This window comes from Muntiacus reevesi, chromosome 7 (assembly GCF_963930625.1).
Source record: "Muntiacus reevesi chromosome 7, mMunRee1.1, whole genome shotgun sequence".
Lineage (NCBI taxonomy): Eukaryota > Metazoa > Chordata > Mammalia > Artiodactyla > Cervidae > Muntiacus > Muntiacus reevesi.
This window is the reverse complement of record NC_089255.1, coordinates 72,365,715-72,378,834: the sequence shown is the minus strand read 5'-3', so window position 1 is coordinate 72,378,834 and position 13,120 is coordinate 72,365,715. Positions and strand designations below refer to the sequence as shown.

Here is a 13,120-nt window from a genome sequence, read left to right as displayed (position 1 = left end):
ACCCTGGCTGCGTGTTAGACCACATGAGAAGATTTAAATATTGTTACTTATTCCTGTTTCTCACTCCAGATCCATGAAAATCACTCTTTTGAGAGGTGGGGCCCGGAACGAGTAACTCCTGTGATCCCTTTCAATTCTCCCCAACCTCCATCCCAAACAAATGAATAGTCAAAATTGAGAAACACTCGTAAAGATTTTGGTGGTCTTGTGATTTAGTTTTTGACCTTCCAACCCTTGAGGAAAAAGTGTTTCACTTCATGTCCATCTCTGGGAGGATATTGGATGGTCTTGAAAAAAATACAATGAAATGTTTTTGAGCCCCAGTCTCTTGCAGAGATCCATTTGAGAATCTGTTCTTATGTGCGATTATTGCTTCTGAAATGTTTTACCGGACTACTACCATCCGTGACAGAAAATTACCCAATTCTTAGATGCCTCAAATAGGAACATATGTGTATTTAAAACATTTGGATATGATTGTTGCTAAATCATGTGGCTTATAGCCAACAAAAATTTATTTGTCACAGTTCTGGGGTCTGCAAAGCCATGGTCAGGGTGCCAGCATTGTCCGATTCTGGTGAGAATGCCCTTCCTGGTTGCAGACTGCTGACTTCTCATCATATCTTCCTCATGTGATGGGAAGCCAAGCAGAGGGAACAAGCTCCCTTGTCATTATTATAAGTGTCCTAATCCCAGTCATGATGGGCTCCAGCCTCATGACCTCATTGAATCCTAATCAAATCCCCAAAGTCCCACCTCCTAATACCATCACACGAGGAGTAGGGTTTCAACGTATCAGTTCTGGGAGAATGCTTACATTCATTCCGTAATAATCAGGATTGTGATGGTCACTCAGAATTATGGGCAATTTCTTTAATGGTTTTGTATTTTCAAAACTTCTGAGGTGGTCTTGCTTTTGAGATTTTCAACTATCTCGTTTGCAAAAGACGCTATCCTTCAGTAACCAGGTTGCTTTTCCCTGCCATGTTTTAAAGCCAAAGGGAATTAAAATTTTCTGGAAGCAATTTTAATTACTCTGCTATCTTGTTCTTAATATTTGTTAATAATGCCAGATTTCACATTTATTGCAATAATAATTTTCATGACTATAGGGAAATGGAGCAGTAGTGTGAATATTTCATATATACATACTGAGTTTAAACAAACAGACCAGTTTCCAAAAGAAGCTCCTGGACTATTTATTTAATATGTAGTAATTTCCATTTAATTTAGCCTTTAAAATAAAAAAAAGTCTGTCTTTATCTTTCTTTCCCACTTTCTCCTAATATTTTATTTTGTAGTTTAGCTCTGAGTAAAATTTTATAGGTTTTGGTTTGCAGGGTCAACATTTAAATTTTTATTTTTCCTAGGGTATTTATTTATACACACACAGAGAGAGCTTACGCATAGCTCTCTCTGCGTATATAATACAGTTGTAAAAGAATCTTGTACACAATAAACAATAATAGTTTATAGTTTATAGGCAATTTTTACTCCAATGGTTAGCTTATAAAGATTTTGCTGACATTATTCTAATCTCCATAAACTATCCAGAGTGGTAGGCATTGTTATGAGGAAACCAATAACCTAACTAAAATTCCCCAGGTTTTTCATAGTAGCTCCCTTGATTGTATTGAGACAATCCAAGTGTTGGCAGAAAATTTGTGGAAAGGGCTTCTAGGGATAATTAAAAAACAATTTTTTTTTTTATTGGAGAATAGTTGCTTTACAATGCTGTGTTAGTTTCTGCTGTATAGCAAAGTGAATCAGCTGTATATATGCACACATCCTCTTTTTCAGATTTCCTTCCTGCTTAGGTCACCACAGAGCTTTGAGTAGTTTGGTGATAATTTGTAATGAAAGTTTACTAGTTGATCACTTGCTATGTGAAGGACCTGGCACTGTGGTTAATTTTCCCAGTTCAGTTCAGTTCAGTTGCTCAGTTGAGTCCGACTCTTTGCGACCCCTCGAATTGCAGCACGCCAGGCCTCCCTGTCCATCACCAACTCCCGGAGTCTACCCAAACCCATGCCCATTGTGTTGGTGATGCCATCCAACTATCTCATCCTCTGTCATCCCCTTTTCCTCCTGCCCTCAATCTTTCCCAACATCAGGGTCTTTTCCAATGAGTCAGCTCTTCACATCAGGTGGCCAAAGTATTGGAGTTTCAGCTTCAACATCAGTCCTTCCAATGAACACCCAGGACCGATCTCCTTTAGGATGGATTGGTTGGATCTCCAGCAGTCCAAGGGACTCTCAACAGTCTTCTCCAGCACCATAGTTCAAAAGCATCAATTCTTCTGTGCTCAGCTTTCTTTATGGTCCAACTCTCACATCCATACATGACCACTGGAAAAACCATAGCCTTGACTAGAGGGACCTTTGTTGACAAAGTAATTTCTCTGCTTTTTAATATGTTGTCTAGGTTGGTCATAACTTTCCTTCCAAGGAGTGTCTTTTAATTTCATGGCTGCAATCACCATCTGCAGTGATTTTAGAGCCCCCCAAAAATAAAGTCAGCCACTGTTCCCACTGTTTCCCCATCTATTTGCCATGAAATGATGGGACCACATGCCATGGCCTTAGTTTTCTGAATGTTGAGCTTTAAGCCAACTTTTTCACTCTCCTCTTTCACTTTCATCAAGAGGCTCTTTAGTTCTTCTTCACTTTCTGCCATAAGGGTGGTGTCATCTGCATATCTGAGGTTATTGATTATTTCTCCCGGTGATCTTGATTCCAGCTTGTGCTTCAGCCAGCCCAGCGTTTCTCATAATGTACTCTACATATAAGTTAAATAAGCATGGTGACAATATACAGCCTTGACGTACTCATTTTCCTATTTGGAACCAGTCTGTTGTTCCATGTGTTCCAACAGTTCTAACTGTTGCTTCCTGACCTGCATACAGGTTTCTTAAGAGGCAGGTTAGGTGGTCTGGTATTCCCATCTCTTTCAGAGTTTTCCACAGTTTATTGTGATCCACACAGTCAAAGGCTTTGGCATAGTCAATTCTCAGTTAGGTTTTATAAAATATTCAGAAATGGTAGAAGCAGTTCTTTTGTTTGCCTTCCTAAACCCAGAGCACATATTGCTAACATGTAATCATTAAGACCTTGAGGTAAGGGCTGGTGAGCACACAGTCTCGTTACTTTGCTCTCTGTTGGTCTAAATTAATGGAATCAAACTCCAAGCATAAAGGTGAATGGAGAGAATATTTCTTTGACTATTTTTTTTAATACTTTAAACTCTAGTACAAGCAATATTCTAGTATGTACCTAGCAAATATCTGGATTATCCATATTCTATATTATTAGTTAAAATTAAGTATATTTATTTTAAAAATAAGATTGAAGTCAGGCAATATTTCAACAACTCACTTTTAAAAAAATTTATTTTTAATTGGAGGATAATTACTTTGCAATATTGTGTTGGCTTGTCATACAGCAATGTGAATCAGTCATAAGTATACATATGTTCTCTCCCTCTTGAAGACCCCTGCACCCCATCCCACCCCTTTAGGTTATCACAGAGTACTGCTTTGAGCTCCCTGTGTTATACATCAACTTTCCATTAGCTATCATTTTACATATAATAATGTATATTTTCCCACACTACTCTCTTGATTCATTCTACCCTCTCCTTCCCCCGTGGTGTCCAAAGTTTGTTCTCTATGTCTGCATCTCTATTCTTGCCCTGCAAATAGGTTCATCAGTACCATTTTTCTGGACTCCATAAATGTGCATCAATATATGATATTTTAAGAAGTTGTGGTACATATATGTACAGTGGAATATTACTCAGCCATAAAGAGGAATGTATTTGAGTCACTTCTAGTGAGGTAGATGAACCTAAAACCTGTTAAACAGAGTGAAACAGCTTGCTTTTGATTCCTACTTCTGTATTCTTTTTCCCAAACCACTCTTCCCTCAAGCTAATATAAGAATTAGTCTTCCTTGGTGTGAATTGTTTTAAGACTTGCCTTTCATTCCTAGTCATATTTCCCATAGAAAATGCTTGAATTTGCAAATATCTCAGTCAAGAATTGGAATTTAAGGAGCTTTGTGCTTCCTGCTTCTGACCTTCTGGGGCACTGGGGCTTAGTGAGTCACTCATCGCTGGATGGAGTTGTACATGTGACATATGGTCCAAGACCTGGCACAGAGCAAGGGCTCTGCTGCTGGCTGCTTTTGTTATTAATTTTGTTATTACACAGTAATACTAGGATACAAGTGAAATAACACATCAACAGCAAATGGATCATGATAGCTAGGCCCTGCTGAGCTGGAGTCTTCATTTTCCCATGTGGAACTATTGAAAGTAGTATGTTGGGCAGGCTAATGTTTTTAATAACAGACTTAACTAGGGACAGTAAGAACTTCTGATCTGAATCTTAGAAAATGTCTTGAAAACAAGTCTATTTATGAGAGAGGCAGACGTGAAAGGCCTTTGGGGATAGTTTGAAGCAGGTTTTTAAAACCAAGAGATATGACGCTTCACAGTGCATTGATCGATTTAATGGGTCTTGACTGGCACAGTAAAAGATTGAAATAGAACAGAAATGGAGTACATCTTGTATAGTAAGGGCATTTTCTGAGAAATATTTTCCGTTGTGTGTACATGTGTGCCTGTGTGTAAACACACTGAGTCACTGTGTAAAATTTATTTCTTACTATGAGCTTTAATTAAATAAAATTGAAAAACACTGATTTGGATAGTTTTGGGGGAAAGAAGGCCTTTTAATGTTTATGGTCCTTCTGTTTTAGAACTGTGAAATTCCCTTTCCTGGGATACTGGGCAATTCCTCTAATCAAAAAAGTAATTACTATATTGGGACTTTGTATGCACAGTAGGCATAAAATTTATAATTCTGAGGACTATATCATCCATATGATAAGACAAAAATTACCATAGATGAAAGCATACATGAGTTATTTAGGGAGGTACTTTACACTAATTTGAATGATATTAATTATATAAAGAGATCCCTGTAAGAATCTACGAATGTATTTGTTTGTTGGTATAGTCGGGGCTTCCCAGGTGGAGCAGTGGTAAAGAATTTGCCTGCAGTGCTGGAGATACAGGCTCGATCCCTGGGCCAGGAAGTTCCCCTGAAGAAGGAAATGGCAATTCACTCCAGTATTCTTGCCTAGGAAGTCCCATGGACAGAGGAACTTGGCGGGTTACAGTCCACAGGGTTGCAAAAGCGTTAGACACAACCTAGCAAATAAAACAACAACAAAAACATTGATATAGTCACTCAATTAGCAAGCATATGTTATATGCCAGGCACTGTGTTAGGTATTGGAGGGTTAAATAGGCATCTATAGCTCACCAGACAGATATGTGTTAACCTTGTCATGACACAGATAGGTATAAAATTGCAACCTTGATAAGGGCTGTGATGGAGAGGTACATTGCGTCTAAAATTATTAGGGATGACCTGGTCCAAAGGTCAGGGAAAGGTTCACTAGGGTCATGACAATTGAGTTAAGGTCTAAATAAATGTAGATATCAACTAGATACAGAGGGAAATGAATGATGTTTAGACAGCGAGAATGGTCAAGTTAAAAGGCCTCCTGTGACAGAAGAGGGTAAAACTTACAAGAGAAAGGAAAAGTCACTGTGGCTATCATGCTCAGGGCAAGAGGCAGAATGCTGAGAGCTGAGGCATGACAGACTTTGAGGTTATTATAGACCATGGATACGTTGGAGGGTTCTGATAAGTTACTGATGGATGTTACAGCAGGAAGGGGACATTGTCTGGTTTGAATTTTAAAGAGACTTACTTGGCTTCAGTGTGGATAATCCATTGAAAGAGTCCCCAGTGATTCCTTCATTGAGAGGGTCTGAGTAAACCAATTAGATAGATCTTGGCATGCTCTAGGGGAAAGATTATGGAAGCTTGGAAGGAAGATGATGATGAGGATCTAGAGAAATTGCAAGATTTAAAAGGGTTTTAGGAGATAGAATTAATAAGATTTAGTAATACATTATGTATAAAGGTAATCAGAAGGATGTTGAAAGATGGCTCCCAGATTTCTGGTTTACATAATTGCATTGTTGTTGTTGTGCGGTTGCTGAGTCATATCCGACTCTTTGCGACCCTGTGGATTGCAGCATGCCAGGCTTCCCTGTCCTTCACCAACCCCATGGAGTTTCCTCAAACTAATGTCAATTAACTTGGTAATACCATCCAACTATCTCATCCTCTGTCACCTGCTTTTCCTCCTGCCCTCAATCTTTCCCAGGACTAGGGTCTTTTCCAATGAGTCAGCTCTTCACATCAGGTGGCCAAAGTATTGGAGCTTCATAATTGCATAATTCCTCTAAAACAGGGAACATTGGGAGGATATCTGACCTGGGGGAATGACAGGTCATATACATGTTACTAAGGTATATTTAAGCTATCTAAGAGGAGAGGTCAACCTGGGTATAAAGATCTAGAGTTTATAGAAGAGGTCTGGTCTGGTGATATAATACAATTATAAGTTACTAAATCTATGGAGATCGGTGAAAGCATAAGAGAAGTGGACATGAAGGAACTTGAATATATACTCACTGGATAAAGAATGTTGAGCCTGAAAAGAAGAGAAGGAGTATATAGAAAATCAGGGAAATGTTTTTCTATGTAAGCTAAGGATTGAGACATTTTTAAGGAGGGAGTGGTTACCAGTGCTTCTGAATTAAGTGGAAAGAGCAAAAAGTGTCCTTTGGATTCAGTGACATGAGAGGTAATTAGTGACCTAGGCTGTCTTGGAGTGGTGAGGACGTAGCCAGATAGGAGTGGGTTGAGTGAATAGGAGCTGAGAAGATAGAGCCCGTGAGAACAGACAACTTTTATGGAAAGTTTGTCCTGTGAAGGTTTGGACACACATACTGATAAGCCAGAAAATGTGGGTTGACTGGTAACCACTAAATGTGCCATAGAGAATGGATAGTTGAACAGGTTTTAAACATTTTGATAGGCGAAGGGATAGAGAAAAAGTGTGGACAGAGGGCATCATGAAGATTGTCTTTTGGTGACATAATGAGGAAAACTGACTTAAAGTATGGACTTTAGGAGTAATAAAAATATGTTTGTACAGGCAGAGAGGCTGACGCTTATTTCAGAGGACTTTGTAAGTCTGGAATAGGACCCAACGATATAAGCAGTTGTGAGATTTGATCTGAATGAAGAGTAGTAGGAAGGAGGCAGGGTTTGAGGGGGGGCAAATGAATGTTAGTTTGATAATCGGCCTGAACGTCAGGATGAGTTGAGACAGGAAGACCTTGTATAACAAGCTGTATGCATGCCACAGCTACCTAGGCATGAAGTGGGGAGCATGTGAATTAGGGTAAATTGGCTAGGACTGACCTGGGCTAAAAGGGGAAAGAGGTTAATTTTAGGTGATCATATTACAAATATTTATAATTAAAGTTTTATGTATATGAAAATATTATATATTTATAGAATAATTTATATTTTATGAAGCATGTATATAGAAACAAGCTTATTTTAATCTCTAATCACTATATGTATCAGAGAAAGGTAGTACTACCATTCTTACAGCTACGGGACAGCTTAATGACACTGGTGTCCTAAAATTTGTGATCCTCTGGCTTTTTGTGCTCCTTGTGTTTTCTTTGAACTTTGAGGTCTACTTTATTTGAAGTGAAAGATACAGATCTTGGGTTCAGTTCAATTAGTTTGGACAAATGTATGTATATACCTCAATATTTTGTATCTCTGTAAAGATCGAAAATGACCTTCTCCAAAAAGTTCTTTTTGCATCTTTCCTGTCAGTTCCTCTTCTATCCGCCCCCCTCAGAAATCATTGCTCTCATCCCTATCATCGTAGATTAACCTGACAATATTTAAACTTCATTTGAATGAAATCATAGTTTCTGACTTCTTTTAGTCATCATAATGCTTTTCAGATTAATTTGCAGTATTGCAATCTATCAGTATGGAAAAGGAGGGAAAACACATGTGTGTGTGTGTATTAAGTCACTTCAGTTGTGTCCAACTCTGCACCTCCATGGACCATAGCCGGCCAGGTTCCTCTGTCCATGGGATCCTCCAGGCAAGAGTACTAGAGTGACTTGCCCTGCTCTCCTCCAGGGGATCTTCCTGACCCAGGGATCAAACCCACATTTCTTATGTCTCCTGCATTGGCAGGCGGGTTCTTTACCACTAGCTCCACATAATGTTTTTCAGATTAATTTGTATTGTTGCAATCTATCAGTGATTTCATCATGAGAAATGCTGGGCTGGATAAAGCACAAGCTGGAATTAAGATTGTCAGGAGAAATATGAATAACCTCAGATAGGCAGATGACACCACCCTTATGGCAGAAAGTGAAGAAGAACTAAAGAACCTCTTGATGAAAGTGAAAGAGGAGAGTGAAAAAGTTAGCTTAAAGCTCAACATTCAGAAAACTAAAATCATGGTATCTGGTCCCATCACTTAATGGCAAATAGATGGGGAAACAGTGGGAACAGTGGCTGACTTTATTTTTTTGGGCTCCAAAATCACTGCAGATGGTGATTGCAGCCATGAAATTAAAAGACACTTACTCCTTGGAAGGAAAGTTATGACCAACCTACACAGCATATTAAAAAGCAGACACTAATTTGTCAACAAAGGTCCATCTAGTCAAGGCTATGGTTTTTCCAGTGGTCATGTATGGATGTGAGAGTTGGACCTTAAAGAAAGCTGAGCACAGAAGAATTGATGCTTTTGAACTGTGGTGTTGGAGAAGACTCTTGAGAATTCCTTGTACTGCAAGGAGATCCAACCAGTCCATCCTAAAGGAGATCAGTCCTGGTTGTTCTTTGGAAGGACTGATGTTGAAGCTGAAATTCTAATGCTTTGGCCACCTGATGTGAAGAGCTGACTCATTTGAAAAGACTGTGATGCTGGGAAAGATTGAGGGCAGGCAGAGAAGAGGATGACAGAGGATGAGATGGTTGGATGGCATCACTGACTCAATGGACAGGGGCTTGGGTGGACTCCGGGAGTTAGTGATGGACAGGGTGGCCTGGAGTGCTGCAGTGCGGACATAATTGAATGACTAAAGTGAAGTGTGATCAGTAATTCATTTCATTGTACAGCTGGGTAGTGTCCTGTAGGAATATACCATAACTTTTAATCCATTCTTTTGTTGATGGACGCTTGCATTGTTTTTGATTTTTGGCTACTATGAATAAATCTGATGTGAACAATTTTCAAGTCTTTTTGTTAACAAACAAATATTTTCATTTCACTTGACTAAATGCTTCATAGTGAAATTTCTGGGTCATAGTTGAATATTTAAACTTTACTTGAAACTGTTTTCCCAAAGTGATCATATAATTTTATATTCTCATTAGCATTTTATAAAGAATTTCAGTTATTCCACATTTTTGTCAGCATTTTGTATCATTAGCCTTTATAACCACTCTAGTGGTCGAGCAGATATATCATTGTGTTTTTATTGTGTATTCCCCCATGATGATGGTGAACATCTTATTTTTGTGCTTATTGGCCATTGTGCATTCTTCTCCTGTGAAATGTCTGTTCAAGTCATTTGCCCATTTTGTCAGTTGGATCATTTGCCCTCTGGTAGGATTTTTGGGACTTGTTTTGGATAGAATTTCTTTCTTGGGTATCAGCATGTGAATATTTTCTCTCAGTCTGTGGATTTCCTTTTCATTTACTTGACAGTATCCTTGAATGAGCAGTTGATTTTAATTTTGATAATGTCTAATTTATTTATTCTGGTGACTCAACAGTAAAGAAACTGCCTGCAATGTAGGAGATGTGGGTTCAACCCTTGGGTTGGGGAGATACTCTGGAGAAGAAAATGGTAACCCATTCCAGTATTCTTGCTTGGGAAATCCCATGCGCAGAAGAGGCTGGTGGGCTTCAGTCCATGGGATCACAAAAGGGTTGGGCATGACTTAGCCACTGTACTTCCATGGTGGTTCAGATGGCAAAGCATCTGTCTACAATGAGGGAGACCCAAGTTTGATCCCTGAGTTGGGAAGATCCCCTGGAGAAGGAAATGGCAACCCACTCTAATACTCTTGCCTGGAAAATCCCATGCATGGAGGAGCCTGGTAAGCTACAGTCCATTGGGTCTCAAAGAGTCAGACACAACTGAGCGACTTCACTTTCACTTAGCCACTAAAACAACAATTTATTTATCAACACTTTATTTTATGGTGATTACTATAAGAGTCTTGAGCTTCCTAGGTTGCGCAAGTGGGAAAGAATCTGCTTGCCAATGCAGAAGACTCAAGAGGCGCAAGTTTGATCCCTGGATTGGGAAGACCCCCTAGAGTAGGAAATGGCAACTTGCTCCAGTATTCTTACCTGGAAAATTCCATGGACAGAGGAGCCTAGTGGGCTACAGTCCATGGGGTTGTGGGTTGTGAAGAGTTGGATGTGATGGAGTGTGCACATGCACACACACACAGACACACACACACCCCATGAGAGAATCTAAGAAATTTCTGTCTCCTCAGAATTGCAAAGATCTCCTCCTATGTTCTCTTTTTAGTTTTCACTCTTGTATTTGGGTCTATCACCTGTTTTAAATTACTTTTGTGTGTGTGGCATGAGGTAGGGGTCATGGTTCAGTTTTGCTTGTGTGGATAGCCAGTTGTTTCAGCACAGTTCATTGAAGTTGTTTTTATTAATGAAACTGCCTTGGCATCTGCCAAAAATCAGTTGACCATATATGTGTCTGTTTCTGAACTGTTTAATCTGTTTCATTGATCTATTAGTCCTCACTCCAATTTCATACTATATTAATTACCTTAACTGTATAGTTCTACAACTTGGTTCTTCTTTTTCAGAATTTATTTTGGGTTATTTTTGGTAATTTGTATTTTCACATTCTATAATTATTTTGTCAGTTACTTCAAAAAAGCCTGTTGGTAATTTTGTTGGAATTGTTTACATCTGTAGATTAACTTGAAGGGAATTGAAGTCTTAAAATATCTAGACTTTCAGTTCTTTCACATGGCGTAACTCTCCATTTGTTGAAGTCATTTGATAGCAGCCTTTTTTAGTTTTCACTCTAGAGGTCTTGCATGTATCTTGATAAATTTATTACTAAGTACTTTATATTTTTTGATATCATTCTAAGTAAAATTGTTTTTCATTTTCCAATTTAATGTTAGCTAATGGAAATAAAATATACTTTTATAGTGACTTTATATCTGGTTACCTTGCTAAATTCACTTAATAATTTTAGATATTCTTTTGAATATACCTTAGGATTTTCCATGTAAACAGTCATATCATCTGCAAATAGAAAAAAATTGCATTTACCTTTTTAACATTTTTATGTTTGGTATTTTTTCTGTTTCTTTCTTTTTCTTTTTCTTTCCTTTTTATTTCATTAGTTGGACATCCAATAAACTGTTAAGTATATATCATTGACTTTTCCCTAATTTTGAGGGAAAAAATGTTCAGTGTTTCAGCTTTAAAAATGATGTTAGCTATGGAGTTTTTAGTAGGTCTCCTCTATCAGTTTGAGGAATTTTTATTTTATTCTTAGTTTGTTCAGATATTCTAATCATGAATAAGTATAAATTTTGTCAAATGCTTTTTTGTGTGTCTATTGAAATATAATCATACGGCTTTTTTCTTTTATTTGGTGGATGGATCACCTTGATTGGTTTTATAATGATACATCAAATTATGTTCATGAGATAAACCCCACTTGGTTATGATCTATTTTCTTTTTATGTACTGCTAGATTCTATTTGCCATTATTTTCTTCTGGATTTTTACAAATACATTCATAACATCTATTCGTCAGTAATTCTTTCTTTAATAGTTCACTTTCCTTTGCATGTTTTTTGTTTCACTCATCAGCATTCCAATGCTTATTTATTTCCTCCTATTTAATTTTGGTTTAATAGCTATTATTTTTCTAGTTTTTTCCATGTAAAAGTTTAGATCATTGATTTTAAACTTTTTGTTAAAAATAAACTTTTAAAATGAGAAATTTCTCCCTAAGCACTGCTTTAAATATATACCACAAACTTATTATCCAGTTAAAAATATCTTTTATATTTCTTTTAATTCTACTTTGACCCAGTGGTTTAGAAATGAATTGGATAACCTCCAAACATCCAAATGCTTTAGATTTTTCTAGATAATTAAAAGATGACTTCTGATTAAATTACTTTGAGGTCAGAAAATATCAATCAGTTCAGTTGCTCAGTCGTGTCTGACGCTTTGAGACCCCATGGAATGCAGAATGCCAGATTTCCCTGTCTATCACCAAACTTACAGAGCTTGTTCAAACTCATGTCCAACAAGTCAGTGATGTCATCCAACCATCTCATCCTCTGTTGTCTCCTTTTCTCCTGCTTTCAGTCTTTCCCAGCATCAGGGTCTTTTCTAATGAATCAGTTGTTCACATCAGGTGGCCAATGTATTGGAGCTTCAGCTTCAGCATCAGTCCTTCCAATGAATATTCAGGACTGATTTCCTTTAGGATTGACTGGTTTGATCTCCTTGTAGCATGTGGTTGAAAATAATGTCTTTGAATAATTTTATTTTAAAAAGAGGATTTAAAAAGTTTAAGTTAGACTTCTGTAAATCAAGGAAATCAGTCCTGAATATTCATTGGAGGGACTGATGCTGAAGCTAAAGCTCCAATACTTTGGCCACCTGATGTGAAGAACTGACTCCTTGGAAAAGATCCTGATGCTGAGAAAGATTGAAGGCAGGAGGAGAAGATGACAGAGGAAGAGATGGTTAGATGGCATCATCAACTCAATGGACATGGGTCTGGGTAGGCTCTGGGAGCTGCCGATGGACAGGGAGGCCTGGCGTGCTGCAGTCCATGGGGTCGCAAAGAGTTGGACATGACTGAGCAACTGAACTGAACTGAAATGAAGGAAAGGAAAGGAAAGGTTTGTCATTCAGTCATGTCTGATTCTTTGCAACTCCATGGACTATAGCCCTCCAGGCTCCTCTGTTCATGGGATTCTCCAGGCAAGAATATTGGAGTGGGTAACCATTCCCTTCTCCAGGTGATCTTCCTGACCCAGGGATCGAACTCTGGTCTCCTACATTGCAGGCAGATTCCTTACCAACTGAGCCTCCAGGGAAGCCCTTCTGTAAATCAAACTGATGT

General features: G+C 38.2%; 1 protein-coding gene across 1 annotated transcript in view; it reads left to right on the top strand.

Annotated features, from left to right (window-relative positions):
* Nucleotides 1–13,120, top strand: part of KCNH5 (potassium voltage-gated channel subfamily H member 5) — a 361,713-nt gene that overhangs the window by 16,487 nt on the left and 332,106 nt on the right. The window lies entirely within an intron of this gene.